Below are 15657 nucleotides of genomic sequence, written 5' to 3'. Positions count from 1 at the left end.
GACAATGAAGCTGGAATCTCTGCTCTATTCACGCACGGATTTTATTTTATTAATTATGGCTCGCATTGTATAACATGGGGAGGTGGAGGAATGGGGCCTCGGGCGTGCTTTACCGCTCTCATTGTCATCCTGCTCCTGCGCGCTGCTCATTTAATTAGTGATTCATTGCATTAAGTGCGTTACTGACTGACCAACTGCACCCTGGTGACTAAAGTGCCATTTGCCAGTCAGGGCACACTTAGCCAAAACCCATTTTCCCTCAGACATATGCAACGCTCATTGAACAACCTGGGCTTACATTCTGTTGGGGGGAGGGGGTGGTGGCTTAACCGTACTGCAATGGATAAATGCGAAAGGTATATTCCTTCACTGCTACAGTACCTAGTACTAAAGTAAATCTACTATTCGCCAATGAGGCAGCTATATGACATTTTTAAATGTGTTTCCGCCTAAAGCGTACCTCTTTTATTTTGGTGTTATCTTTTTACTGAGCTCTCACTGCTGTTATTCCATCTCCATGGTGCACAGTTATTTCTTATTTTCTTCATTTTAGCATCCGGGATAAAAGCTTAGCTGTTTGCCAGCAGTACTTACACATGGACTTCCTTTCCCTTACTTCTCTGGCCACTTACAGGACAACACCTACTCCTGTTATGCACTCTATGCTGTGAGATAATGCTGAAAAAAAGTGCGCAGGACTAAACAGACTTGAACTGTGCTGGGGGATGAGTTACAGTACACTACTACAGATGACATGAAGGGGAAGAAGAGGGATATTGATGTACTAGATTGCTATGTGAGCAGAAAGGAAATAAACAATTGCGGGATCACAGTAAGGAAGGGAATACATTAAAGCAACACTAGTCTAAGCTGTGCACAGCTGATAATGACTAAACAGAGGTAGAGAGGATCACAGCAAGCAATGGGGTCAAATCACAAAAGCAGACCTGGTCTAAGCAGGATGATTAAAATCTAATGGTAGGGGAGTTAAAGGGAATATGAGGTGAGCTGCAGTAACTAGGCCTGGCCAATATGCAGTGAACTAAACCAACAGCTTCTGACCATGTTCACTGTGTTGTGCGAGCCCCACAGCTGCCCTGAACATCTGATCGGAGGGGGTGCACTGTGTCAGCAATTGATGACCTATCAGTTCTGGAAAATATCCCTTCCATCAATATGCTCCAGGCTTCACTTGATGGTACTGTATAGTTCAATGTTTCCCAACCAGAGTACCTCCAGCTGTTGCAAAACTACAACTCTCAGCATGCCCGGACAGCCAAAGGCTGTCCGGGCATGCTGGGAGTTGTATTTTTGCAACAGCTGAAGGCACTTAGGTTGGGAAACACTGCTGTAGTATGTAAAAGGGATCTAGCGTACCCTCTATCAGGCATTAGGCTGGCCTTCTGATGGAAGGGGTATAGCCCAGAGGATTTTATTTCCCCTAGAAGACGTCATTCTTTTCGCCTCACTCCTGCAACTAAAGGGAGCCACTCCAGTAATACCATTATATCCGCTAATTTATTCCCTCCAATGCGCATCCTCTTTTTTCGAAAATGTTTGTGGAAACGAAGGAGACCTTGTTACCACTCCACGCGCCATGCGGCACAATCCATCCTTAGAGATTGCAACACATTGCGGCCCGGTGTAATAACATGGAATTACATCCGTATTTCTCGATCTTTTTACTTTTTTTTTTTTTATTTCCTTGTTTTGCTGCTCCGTCTTCTCCGTGGTCTGTTCTCAGCGGGGGTTAAGTGCGGTGCTCTGCCAAGTGTTAAATGAAAATAATTAGAATCCGGAGTGGGATCTCCCTCTCTCCCTCCCATTCAGATACCATTATTGTCAAGTAAATCGGTGCACCATAAACCTTTAAGAGAAGGAGGAGGGACGGTGGCACAAAGCGCTCACACTGTGTATTCTCAGATATATATCAATTAGCCGGTAGCGTCTGTGAGCGGCACACATACAAGGGGATGGCAAAATACATCTAAGTGAGGATTAAAAGTATTTTTTTTTTTTATTATTATTTTTTTTTATTTTTAGTCTCTCTTCGCAGCTCCGCCTGGCATGTGTTTGTATTTAGGTTGTGTTTGCAGTTTGAAAACATTTGCTAGCAAACACCAATTACTCCTCATCTCGTTAATTGGCATCTTCTCTCCTCCTTCCAGCCTGCCATCGCTGCTCTCACAGTGGCACCGCTCCCGAGCTGCATATTTATAGATATGAAAGCCCCCTCCTTCCCTCTCCCGTTCAGTGTTTCATGTTGCTCCCGATACTGCCAGATTTGACACTTAGAGTTTGCGCCTTCACATTAGTATCTCCTGCGCATGAGAAACCGTACAAGTTGTCAACCATCAAGGTAATGGCTTGGATGTCAGTTATGAAATGGTTAAAAGAAGTCACACGACTTGTACATAGCAATGCAGGTATGAAGACTGATGGCGAATGTCCTCGGACGAAATTTGAGAAAGGTTCCCTACTTAAAGGGGTATTCCAGGAATTATTTTTATTTGACTATGCTACAGGGGCTGTAAAGTTAGTGTAGTTCATAATATAGTGTCTGTACCTGTGTGTGACGGTTTTCTCACAATTCTTCTGTGATTTTCACCCCAATATTTATTTTTAATAGCATACAAAATGACTGTTGTCTCAGATTTTTCCCCAGTTGCAATGCGGCCGAGACCTGACATCACTAGTCAGCTGATGACAAGGAGCCTGTCTGCTTCAATGGGTGGAGCGATTGCTGGGTGGGAGAGAGATCAATCTGCAATTAATAGTATTTTTTTGCAACAGTTGTAGGCACCCTGATTGGAAAACACAGAACTTTTGAATGGGTAGGGTTGCTGATGTGTGGGAGGGAGAAAAATTGAATTAGGGGGTTTGTAGGCAAAGAAGGAAACTCAAACAGGAAATTCCAGTTCACAAAAAGCTAGCCACAGTGTTATGGTAATCTCACAACATAGCCATTTAGCCCTAAGACAAGAGCAGATCCTTCCTAAGCATGTCCATTACTGCCTGCCAGGTACGTACTAAAATCACCTTGTGGGGGATAACCCCTTTAAGTGATCCCCTATAGACCAAGTTAGCCAAACAGATACCTATACCTCAGGTGTTGCAACAGAAAGAATAAAAGATATTGGTACTCTAATGTCAGCTGGACTTTTAAATCACCCAATAAAAGGTATTAAAATGATATAATTATTTATTAAAGATGGACTCCATTGAATTTTTGTATTTTTCTATTCTGCCTAAATCACCCAAAAAAAAAAAAAGGAAATTTTTTTTTTAACTCATTGCTACCCCGGTGTGCTGGTAATGCTCTCCTGTCGTCTGGGCCCCGGAATCTTCCATATTCTGGGGCCTGACGCGTCACACTGTGCTGAGCTTATCACTGGCCTCCTGAGCAGCTGTGTCGTATAACAGGCCCGGGTACCAGGTAGAAGGGGAGTACCCCTTTAATATATAAAACATGGACAGATGTAGTGATAGATAAAACAAAATACAAATGCATAAGATAAAATAAACACTTCAATTGCTGTCTCTAAAAAAAATTTTAAACAATATTAGCACCTGGTAAGTGTGCATAAAACAAGATTCATAAATGGAGTGATCCCATTGGATACCTTATTATATTGCAACAAATAGTTCTCCAAATGTAAATAGTACGTTGGACGTGTGGTAGCGGGGTGTAATGAGGGCAGATGTTGTTACCCTATGGGCAGATGGCATTAACCCCTTTTATTTGAGACACCAGGGTGTGATTTAGCCTAAAACCACCCAAAAGTATACCGCTGGATCCTGGGCTAGGCACGGGGGCAATAAAGACTCCGACTCCAAGTTACGGACATGGGTAGCTTTACTGAGGGTAGATAGTCGATAAAGTCTATACAGTTCAGCCAGGGCCCAAGGAGGTGACCAGTGTGCAGAGACCTTAAGGGCTTGCTGGGACTTATGGTAGGACTGGACAATTGAATGCAGACCACACTGACTTGACTGGTGACAGGGACTGACTTGACTGACTTGAGCTGTGACTTTATCTTACTTGAATTGATGGTGGCTGCAGGACTTGACTTTGAGGCCTCCAACACTCTGGACACACACACTAGACAGGACTGCACAGGAAGTAAGAGCTAAAAGCTCAGAGAGCGAGCTAGCTCCACCCAGGGCTTATATTGGGGAGACTAGCAGGGAGCCCATAGGTCACCACTGGGATCACTTGGTCACTGGCACCACCTGGGTAACAATCACATGACATAACTCTTAAAGATACAACACATTTTATAATACAATACACTGCAGAGCATATGTACAGGGGGGAAACAGGTGCAAGGGGCCCTGGGGACACTGAAGGAGGCCGTACTGGGCCACCACTTATTTCCCCTCTTAAATACAGTCGTCATCGACGCCCAACTCTGGAGGGCGGAGGACTGAAGTGGCCACTGGGGCCTAGTGACAGTTCCTGGGACACTATGCAAAATGTCCTTCACAGGTCTGGTTATAGAACAAGGTAGAAACGAGTCCATGTAGCACTGTAAATGTCCATACATGCTCTTTGCTTTGGTAAACATGTGGGAATAACAAGCTTTGTAACTGCTTTAGGAACACATTTTAGACCATAATAAACACAAGTTTGCAGCTGGGGGCCCCTTCGGTTCTTAACACTTCTCCCCAGAACTCAATAAGTAGTGTGATACTATATAACCATTTTACCTCTGCATAATGTACTCTGCCTCTACTCGTGTCTTACTTTTAGTTTCAGGGGAACCCTTTGGCCAGTAGAGTACCCTGTACACAAGGACAGAAAAATGTTAGACAGATATATATATATATATATATATATATATATATATATTTATATACATTCATACATATATATATATACAGTGGTGGAATAGGTGAAGGGGTTTATAATGTTGCAGGCCTCCTCTTTTTTCTTTTGTGATTGTTTGTACCAAGAAAAATATCAATCATCCAATTATCATTGTATATTTTTATGAGGTTTTCATTAAAGCCCCCTAAGAACTCTTAGATCCCTCCACTATCTAGACAGGAAAGATTTATTTTTTCTTATATGGCCCATTGTGCTCATGTTTTCCTGTTTTGAAGCCTATTGGGGAGTTTCTATTCTTTTAAGTACCGTAGTCTCCTAAACACTTAATTCTCTTGTTCTCCACCGTCCCCCCTTTTCAATCTCCCTCCTATATGCGTCTCTAATGTGTTTATTTCCAGGCACTCTAACAGCAGAGGCAGCTGCCTCCAGCACGCAACTCTCTCCGCCTGCTTTATTCCTTTCTTGGGTAATTATTATTAATTTAGGTTTTTACAACCCTGGGAGATTTAAAGCCTTGGAAAAAAAATGGCCCACCTCTGGAGCGAGCTAGAAATGCAGAGAGATATGGATTTGAAAGTTAAGTGCCATCTGGAACTGGAGAAGACGAAAGGAGGGAGAATATTACAGATTGATCAATCCGTCATTACACTGGCAAAAAATGCACACCTAGCCAGCACACCGGTTACAACATTTAAAGGGATATCTGGACAGGAGGAAATATTCAAAATATGTCCTATATGTACGGCTGGTGTAAGAAATTTTGACTACATAGGTGAAGGTGTATTTTGATGCCCCCCACCCTATTACCGCTCCGGTGCTGTGTGAGTGAATTTTTGCCCAATGATGTGAGGAAACTGCTCAAATTTGGACATTTTAAGCCTGGCCTCATCACTGGGCGAGTGTAACCCCTCTGGGCCCCCCGACATTAACTAAAGTATGCACTGAGCCCCTAACATTGACGAAAATATATATCAGGCCCCTTGACATTAACTAAAATATGCACAAGGCCCCCTGACATTAAAGGGGAACTCCGGTGGAAACAAGTGAAGGAAACAAGTGGAAAAGAAATGTTTTCAAATCAACTGGTGCCAGAAAGTTAAACAGATTTGTAAATTACTTCTATTTCAAAATCTGAAGCCTTCCAGTACTTATCAGCTGCAGTTCAATTCTGTCTGACCACAGTGCTCTCTGCTGACATCTCTGTCCGTGTCAGGAACTGTCCAGATTAGAAGCATATCCCCATAGCAAACCTCTCCAGTTCCTGACATGGACAGAGGTGGCAGCAGAGAGCACTGTGATCAGAATGGAAAGAACTTCACAAATTTCTCTGTAGTATAGAGCAGCTGATAAGTACTGGAAGGGTTAAGATTCATAAATAGAAGTATTTTACAAATCTGTTTATCTTTCTGGCACCAGTTAATTTTAAAACATTTTTTTTTGCATCGGAGTGCCCCTTTAACTAAAATACGTACCATGCCCCTGATATTAACTAAAATACGCACTGAGCCCCCTGACATTAACTAGAATACACATCAGGCCCCTTGACATTAAATGAAATACACACTGAGCCCCTGACATTAACGAAACTACACACCAGGCTCCTTAACATTAACTAAAATACGCACTGAGCTCCCGGACATTACCTAAGATACGCACCAGGCCCCCCTGTATTTGATATACTATCCCCCTGCATTATACACTTACAATTAAAAAGGCTCAGTTCCTGGTGACGTGATATCTGATGAAAAAGGCAAAAGGACCTTGGAGCATGCGCGATGCCATGGCGACTGAAAGCTCTGCAGGTCCTAGTGCTACATTTGTATAAAGGGGTGTTGAAGGACATTCACACACTCACAGCTGTAGTCATAGGCCCAGATTTATCAAACTGTGTGAGAGAAAACAGAGTGATTTTCCCACAGTAACCAATCACAGCTCAGCTAACGAGCTCTGGTAAAGTGAAACCTGAGCTGTGATTGGTTCTTGTGGGAAAATCACTCTATTTTTTCTCTCACACAGTTTGATAAATCTGGGCCTATATAGTGTCCGAGAGCACCAAAGGTCCTTCACCACCGTTAAATTACATAATGTTCATACAGCTGGCGACGCCTTACAGAGAAGAGCGGAGGGCTCTCTTACAACAGATAACAGTGGGGAGGAGAATGTCTCAATGATTTTCTTACATCCAAATCCCCTGCCAGTGGGTGGGGATTTGGATTTTTCCGTTATAGGCTGTCCGGTCATGCTGGCAGTTTTGCAACAGCTGGAGGCTCCTTGGTTGTGAAACACTGCTTTGCACATACACACATGGTTAAGGGGATGGGAATAACCCTTCAAATTAAAGGCATCATTTTGTGTCTACAGCTCCTAAGGAGACCCATGTGTATCCATAGTAACAGACTACAAACGTTTCCTGAGTAGTCTGAACCTCTGCTTCTCTTCATATTGTCATCCATCTGTCCCCTAAATCCTTTACTTGCTGCAAAATCCACATGTGTTACAGGCAAGCTTAGCTGTAGGTTTCACCCATGATACATTGGCAATCTTCACCATGCTCTTATTTCCTCATGGATAAAGTCTATCAGTATGTGGATGAGAATTGCATCTACTTGCCTGTTACTGTAATCCAAAGGTTTACTGTTACTGTAACCCCATTCCAGCCCTTAAGGCCCACCAACAGTCCAGGATTGGAATTTTCCCTGTTCTATTTGAATGGAGTAACAAAAAAACAAAAAAACCTGGAGGGCCTTAAAGGGGTACTCTTGTCCTAAGACATCTTATTCCCTATCCAAAGGATAGGGGATAAGATGTCTGACCGCTGGGGTCCCGCCGCTGGGGACCTCCGCAATCTTGCATTCGGCACCCACCTATTTGAGCTGCACGCCGCGCTGCCAGCTCACAAACTGCCGGGTGCTGACCACGGGGCCGGAGTATCGTGACATCATGACTCCGCCCCTGTGGGATGTCACACCCCGCCCCAGCTATGCAAGTCTATGGGAGGGGGCGTGACGGCCACTAAAGATAAATTCAACAGGAACTCCATTTACTTTAAGAAGTTGGGAACAGATAGAAGGAAGACTTAATACTTTGACTTTATAATCAAAATACCCATGGAGGCACATAGATCTTCATTGGTGCCGAAGATGTAAAACAATAGGTTTGAAGTTTCTTCATTCTTTATACACAAATATGGTTGCTAAGGTTGAAGTTTGTATTTAGGGCAAAACTAGGTCAGACTCAGTCTTGCTTTGTCTATGAGAGTGTTTCATAACCAGTGTGCCTCCAGATATGGCTGTCCTGGCATGCTGGGAGTTGTATTTTTTCAAAAGCTGGAGGCACAGTGGTCAACGAGTTTATCAATGAGTATGCAGCGGCATCTAATGAGATGATAGCACTTTTGATGTGGGTTTATTGGAGCAGCTATACAAGTACCAGTCCTCATTGTTGATGAGTATTGGTGGTACTTTTCTACCTGTCATTTTGGCAGTACCTTTTAATTATAATTTGGTGATTATTCACCTTCTTTTTCCCTGAATTGCTTTTTATTTAAAGGGTACCTCTCATAAAAAAAACTTTTGATATATTATAGATTCATGTATGCAGAATAACTTTACAATTGCATGTTATTAAAAAAGATGCTTCTTTCTATTTAATTTTCCACTTTGAAGAAATGACCACTAGGGGTCTCCCTACCAGTCCTGGCAGCAAGCATTTCAGACTCATGCTGGAGTCCTAAACACTACGAGCTGCCAGTCTGCTTTGTTCACAAAGGAGAACACTCAGAGCTACCAGCCTGCTTTGTTCACAGCCTATTTGGCTGTGAACAAAGCAGGCTGGCAGCTCTGAGTGTTTAGGACTCCAGCATGAGTCAGAAATGCTTGCTGACAGGACTGATCGGGAAAAATACAATAGAAAGAAGCATATTTTTCATTAACATGCTATTGGAAAGTTATTCAACATTCATTAATCTAAAATATATCAAAAGTTTATTTGATGAGAGGTACCCTTTAAACGTTCTTCTCCTGTACAGTGGGCAAGCACTTATGTCATATTAATGCATACATGTGGATAAAATAGATCCTCTGCTCACGGTGACATTTCTTGAACCTTATGTAGGAGAAAAGTAGAAGCCAACTATATTTATATCTGGTTTGACCCTTTTCTTTAATAAGGAGCATTACGGATGGCAATCCTATTCATTATAATGGGAATAAAGCTGAAGGAGTGTAGGAGGAAGTCTATTGTGAGTCATCACCTTGTTCATCGTTCATTTGTGAGGAGCCCTAGTACTGTGGGGTTCAGGAGAGATGGAAATTGTAGGAAAGATTTAGATCAGTAGTTGGTTAAAATGGTCACAATGAAGGAATATGTGCATTTCCTTATTCACTCATGAGATATAAAGGGGGGGGGGGGCGGTTATGGGAAATAGTTCTGTTCTCAAGCTAAATGAGAAGTAAATCTGACTTTTTTTGTTTAGGTACATTCCTATGTTAAATATAGACAAATAGAAAAATGAAAACGTTTTAGCCTGAAGGGGTTGTTCCACCTTCTTTATTAGTAGGTTATGTTGTAACATTTTCAGTTGGCCGTTTGCCAGACAAAAATGGAAAAGAATCTGAAAGAAATGAACCCCCATGTTTTCTGCAAGATTCCTACAAGACTGTTTAAGTGACATATATAGCGCAGACAGCCAAGCAGTGCTGGCCAGTTTTTCATTCATTTCTAGGTTTATTTTTTTCTTTAAATATCATCCCCAGCATTTTATGAAGCTAGTTATGCACATATCTATTGTACAAGTGTGCACTCGCGTGGCAGATGTGAGAGTTAGTTTTCCCTGGCATTCCTAGAAACAAATCTAATGGGTGACTGGGTATGTATAACAACTCGAGAAAACAGATAAAACAAGGACTTATGTACTGCAGATTTTATACAGATTTTTTTTTTTTTAAAGCATGAAATGATATTGTAATAAGATAACTGATCAACTAGACAAAAAGGAGACTAGGCATCAATACCAGGCACAGCCCATGGACAACAAGAGTGGTGCTACAACTGGTTTAAATTGCATCTGTATACTATAGTCTAAATGAATCATATGTACAGTACAGTGATCCCTCAACTTACAATGGCCTCAACATACAATAGTTTCAACATACAATGGTCTTTACTGGACCATTGTAACTTGAAACCACACTCAACATACAATGCTATGGAATCCGCCAAAGGTGTCACTGGCCGGAAGAACCGACCAATGAGAATGGGCATTTACTGGTAAAACCTCTGTATTACTGAAGTGCATGCACTGAATGGCTGTCTGGTAGCGCCCCCTACAGTACAGGGAGGTATTACATCTTCTGTACTATTAACCTGTGCCACGGTTAGCTGCTCCTTTGGACACCAAGTAAGGGCGGCTCCATTTTACTTTTTTAGGATATTGCGTGTACTGCACAGGACCCTGAATAAGCTCCTGTCCTCTACATAGACCAGTGTTTCCCAACAAGAGTGCCTCCAGCTGTTGCAAAACTAAAACTCCCAGCATGCCCGGAGAGCCAAAGGCTGTCCGGGCATGCTGGGAGTTGTAGTTTTGCAAAAGTTGGAGGCACCCTTGTTGGGAAACACTGAAATAGACAGTGATTACAGCTCCCAGCAGATCTTTCTTACTTTTATATGTAAGGATTTGCTTTATCTGTATTAGTTATCTACTTATTCTTCTTTAATCCTCACTTTTTCCTATTTTTGGATGACATTTTGGGGCTTCAGAACCAATTACCAGGTTTCCATAGAGTTCTGGTCTCAACATACAATGGATTCAACATACAATGGTCATCCTGGAACCGATTAATATTGTAACTTGAGGGACCACTGTATAAGCTAGACTTGCTTGTGTGCTGCAGACTTGTAAGATTTGTTGAAATTGTTGCAACTGAAAATGTGTTACATGCACCTAAATGGGACCGTTTCTAGTGATGAGCAAATCTCCCCAAAGCCATTTCAAAAGGATTTGTTCAAATCAGCCAATGGATTTGATTTGGATTTGATGGATGATTTTAATATGTACAGGAGCAGGGACGCTTGTCAAAAGGTAGGAGTCCCTGTTCCTGTTCACTAAGCAGAGTGGAATACTCTATGCCTCACTCTGACATGCCTGACACTCTCTGCACCCAGCCCAGCGAATGTAGTGAGTGCATGTATGTAGCAATGTCACTTACCTCTGGGTGACCACACACATTTTTTTGGAACAGACCCTCTGCACCCGGCCTAAGAAGTGTTAAATGGGCACTGTCACCAACTGTCACAACATATCTCTAATATACTTTTATTATTTTTTTTTCATTAAAAAGGTTTAATTTACATTTAAAAACCGGCTACTGAAAAAGGACTGATTTTGGAGTGGCAATCAGTCCTTTTTCAGTTAGGCTGCACTCGCTCCCTGCCTGTCAATCAGACAGGCGGGAGCGAGCGCATTGGCTCCCCGGCCACTGGCTGGGAGGCCACTCCTCCCGCACATCGCCGCCGCCGCTGTCCCTGCACGCCCGCTGCTGGACTCTGCAGTAACTGCAAGTGTAATGAGGGAGTGGGGTATGCGGGGCAGGGGGGGGGGGGTTGGAGGGAATGTGCTAGTGCCGTAGCGGGGGGGGGGGGGGAGGGAACGGGCTAGCAAAAGGGCTAGCAAAAAAAAAAATATAGGATGGTGGGAGCTACCCTTTAACTGATTATATCCCTTACTACTCAGTGTACAATAGCAAAGACTGAAGCTTTTTAACAGGAGCTCCTGTATGTACTTTTTCTTTGTGCCCTTCTTTATTGGCATTAGGTACTACAGAATTTGCTCAAAAATTATCCCCAGCAAAATGTTTACAGATATCTATAATAACCATGAATATACTAAATAAACTGTTTAGTAAAATGTTGATCATAAATTACACTGTGGTCATATACAACCCAATGTGTATTCCCATGTACTCCCATGTATTTAGTATTTATCCTTACAGACATATAGTAAATATTTCCAAATGCAGATTTTTGCTGGTGTTTTATTCCAATGAATGAAGCTATACATTGTATTAAATCCAATTCATTGCACGATGCACAAGACAGGATATGCAGCAATAAGGGTAGATTCATGAAGGGCAGATTCCTGGTCGAAATTTCACATCTGAACAAAGTTTGCAGAAATCCATGCAGATGCTCTAGAAACAACTGGAGATGAACACATCATTTCTAAACTAATTACATTTGCTCAGAAATTAAATATATATATATATATATATATATATATATATATATATTGTATTATGTTTAAACCCTTACATTCATAGATTTTAGTAAATCGATAATAGGCCCACAACCTAAATAGTAAGGATAGGAATGTATATAAATACATAATAAGCAATTCTTTGGGTTCCCACAATCGGATATAGTAGAAATAGTCTCCCAGCCATATAATCCCACAGATTTCATTGTATGTCTTGTTTTATCACTTAATTCACAGCTCTGCTTCCCAAGATCTTTTCTGGCCTGCTAGAGCAGTTCCCAAACACTTAATGCTACGAGGTTCAATGGTGCCAGGAGATTCCCAACATACGAATGACTAGTTTGGTCTACGGAATGAATATTAAGCTGCCATTTGTTTTTCATGCCTTGTCAATTACGCAGCAATGTTGTGACTTCATTATTTTTTGAAGAGTTGGCCGGGGGCATCTCCATAGTTACAGAAGGGTGCTGATTATTTCCATAACCAACCCCCAACCCAACACCACCACGATCTTCCTAAATCAATAGAGTGGGCAGAGCACAATAATGGCTTCAATTGCCTGGAATATGTAAAGTGCAGGGTTTTTGTCTGCTCTGCAGACTCTCGCAGCCTCTCCAGGTCACGTGGTGGGAGCAGGTGGTCAGACAAACCTGCCAAAAACATACCTGAGAACCTGGCAATGACAAAATGTTCTGCTAGCACAATCTGTTGTATATACCGGTGATGTGCCTTTCCCCCGCAATCGGTTTAAAGTTCTATCTTAGCTGTGTCATGTGTCCGCAGACAGAAGGTACAGATAGGACTGATAACCCCCCCCATTATTGCTAGTATTGGCTTGAAATACCATGACATTAACAGAATTCCTCATCATGTGATACACGTGTTGACACCGCAGAAGCAGAGACGGGTGTATCGACACCTAGCAACACTTTTCAAAGTTGAAAATTTATTATGAGCGCCACTACTGCTCCCTTTAGTCCATCACGCAAACCCCCATTTTATTTTTACACCATGTTCCTTTTACCTCTGTCTATGGCTACTGTATGTCACACGTCCCCTCCTGCCGTGTCGGAAGCCTTAACATGTGTTTTTTCCCCCCTGTTACAAGCTGCACAAAGCGAAGCACATAAGCTCACCCACTACATCGCGCAAGAAAATGCTGGTTTCCTAATTGACTATTTCTAAAGTCTTCTCCCCAGGGATCCCGGCAAACTGCTTTTTAAAGCTAATCAATAGTTTGTGTAGGAGATTGGTTGTTTGCACCAAAACCTGGACTGGATTTTCATTTCATAGGTGGAATTTTTTTCTGCAAGTCATTCTTAGAAATATTCATCTATTATGATCTTTGCACCATTTTAATGAACAAAACACCCTCTTAAAGCCATGAAAGAAGGGTGTCCTGCATGATAATGTCGACCATAGCCATGAGTACTTCATTTTTAGTGCTCGTGTTACATAGCATTACTGGCCCCTGGAGCTCCAGGAACATTACGAGAAGGTTTCACTTTACAATGTAAATGTCCCCCTTGTCCCTCTTGGGAAGCAATCTGTGAATGGAAATTAAATTACTTCCCCTTTGTTTTAAGACTAATTAAATTGCTCTGACTTGGACGATCTTAAGATTCTTCTCACTGACTAAAAGAGAATATATGTGACGGGTATTGAGAAAGAAAACGTACAGGAGCTGTTGCCTTATTGTTGGGTTATCTTATCATATATATATTAGAGATCCACAATGCTTGTGTATGGAAACACTCTCTTTCCGTGTAATAGATGCTGACAATATGGCCACTCTGTGTTGTAAAGATTGGATGGGGCTTTGCCATTTGAACTTTTATGGGGGGCTCAGCTGGTGCAGATAAAACGCTGTGATGCATACATGATAGGTTTTAGCTGAATCCAGAGCCTGACGAGTAATGTCTTTAGGGAGCCATGGCGTATGACATGGAGCTCTTAGCTATAGATAATTCATTTTATCATAGAAAGCTCCATGCAAGTCTGAACTCATTATGTGGCTAAAAGGGTTATGACCAAGTGGTATGACTATGGCGGGTGCAAAGGCTGTAATATAACGGAACAACCACTTTGCATGAAGGCATAATAGGGGCACAATGACAAATCATGACAATTGTACGATGACTAAATAAAAACCAATCACATTGAAATTGCAGTTTATTAAGTTGGCATCATGTTATAGAGCGGGAGGAGCTAAGAAGATTGATATATATGTTTGTGGAAAAATTTGATATAACTAGGAATGTATTTATTTATCTCCCTTATTGTTCAGGCATTAGGAGTCCAGTGGGTGGTCCTAATCAGTGATTGACAGTTATCTTTGTACTCACTGAGTACCGTACTCATCATTGCCCGATCTTCTTACCTAAATCTTGTGGGAGAGGAAAACCAACATGTGTTAGATATATATTACTGTTGCTTTTCCTCTCCTACAAGGTTAAAGTTGATAGTAGAGATGAGCGAACTTACAGTAAATTTGATTCGTCACAAACTTCTCGGCTCGGCAGTTGATGTCTTATCCTGCGTAAATTAGTTCAGCCTTCAGGTGCTCTGGTGGGCTGGAAAGGTGGATACAGTCCTAGGAAAGAGTCTCCTAGGACTATATCCGCCTTTTCCAGCCCACCGGAGCACCTGAAAGCTGAACTAATTTATGCAGGAAAAGTCATCAACTGCCGAGCCGAAAAGTTCATGACGAATCGAATTTACTGTAAGTTCGCTCATCTCTAGTTGATAGAACAGACAACATCTGAATTAAATCAGTGCCATTTCAGGAAATGCAGCAGTGACATCTGCTACTGCTCTTCATGTCTCCAATATGGCTGCTTCATCAGACAGATAATCTATTCAGGAGACTAGGTAAGCAGGGGAGGACTGTGAACCCTAAACTATGTACTGAATGCCACCCAGCTTTCCCAGTCTCCTGAAGATAAAAACTGTCTGGTAAAGCAGCCATTTTGGGCTTCTTCATACTGTGTGCCACCCAACTTTCCCAGATTCCTGAAGCCCCAGCAGTAAAAGGCAGTTTTTTTCTCCCCCTTCTCACTCTGCTCTCAGTCTGCAATAAATCTTCACACACTACCCCCACTGCCCTGTCCCCTCTCCCTGCCCACTAAGTATTCTCTGCACTTGCCTTCCAGACAATTATACTTTACCATGATGTTGGTCCGACAGCAAGATGTTTAAAACTCCCGGGCAATCTCAGCAGCCAGAGAGTAATGCAATTAGAGGATGTATCAAAAGTTCCATAGACTTACATGGGACTTCTGGTACATCTCCTGATCGTGTTATGAGAATTGTAATTTTGCAACAGCTGGAAAGCCACTGGTTGGGGACAATTGATGTAAGATGTGGGTTGCTGGTAAAGTAAAGTTTTTAAGGTAAACTTAATCTTTTCCCTAAGTCATGGAAAATCTGACTTAATTCCTGTCCTTATCTATGCTCTCTAGTTCACATAGGCGGGGAAGCCAATTGCAGCTGCTCCATAAACTTCAGCCAGCTGTGGAATGGTGAATGTAGTTCAGCATATTTGGAGATGCAAAGGTCCCCATAACAGTCACAG

The 15657-nt window shown here is 42.1% G+C and overlaps 1 protein-coding gene and 1 long non-coding RNA gene across 11 annotated transcripts in view; one reads left to right on the top strand and one right to left on the bottom strand.

Moving 5' to 3' along the window:
* LOC130293436 (uncharacterized) overlaps positions 1-6697 on the bottom strand; it is a 60777-nt gene extending 54080 nt beyond the window's left edge. Inside the window, exons 1-2 of the long non-coding RNA XR_008848212.1 lie at positions 6536-6697; positions 4711-4785 (exon numbers count right to left, since the gene is read on the bottom strand). This is a non-coding gene — a long non-coding RNA (uncharacterized LOC130293436). The remainder of the gene's footprint in view (positions 1-4710; positions 4786-6535) is intronic.
* AGRN (agrin) overlaps positions 1-15657 on the top strand; it is a 537034-nt gene that overhangs the window by 182840 nt on the left and 338537 nt on the right. The gene's annotated exons all lie outside the window — the stretch shown is intronic.

Source organism: Hyla sarda, chromosome 10 (assembly GCF_029499605.1).
Source record: "Hyla sarda isolate aHylSar1 chromosome 10, aHylSar1.hap1, whole genome shotgun sequence".
Classification (NCBI taxonomy): domain Eukaryota; kingdom Metazoa; phylum Chordata; class Amphibia; order Anura; family Hylidae; genus Hyla; species Hyla sarda.
This window is presented reverse-complemented; position numbering and strand designations above follow the sequence as displayed.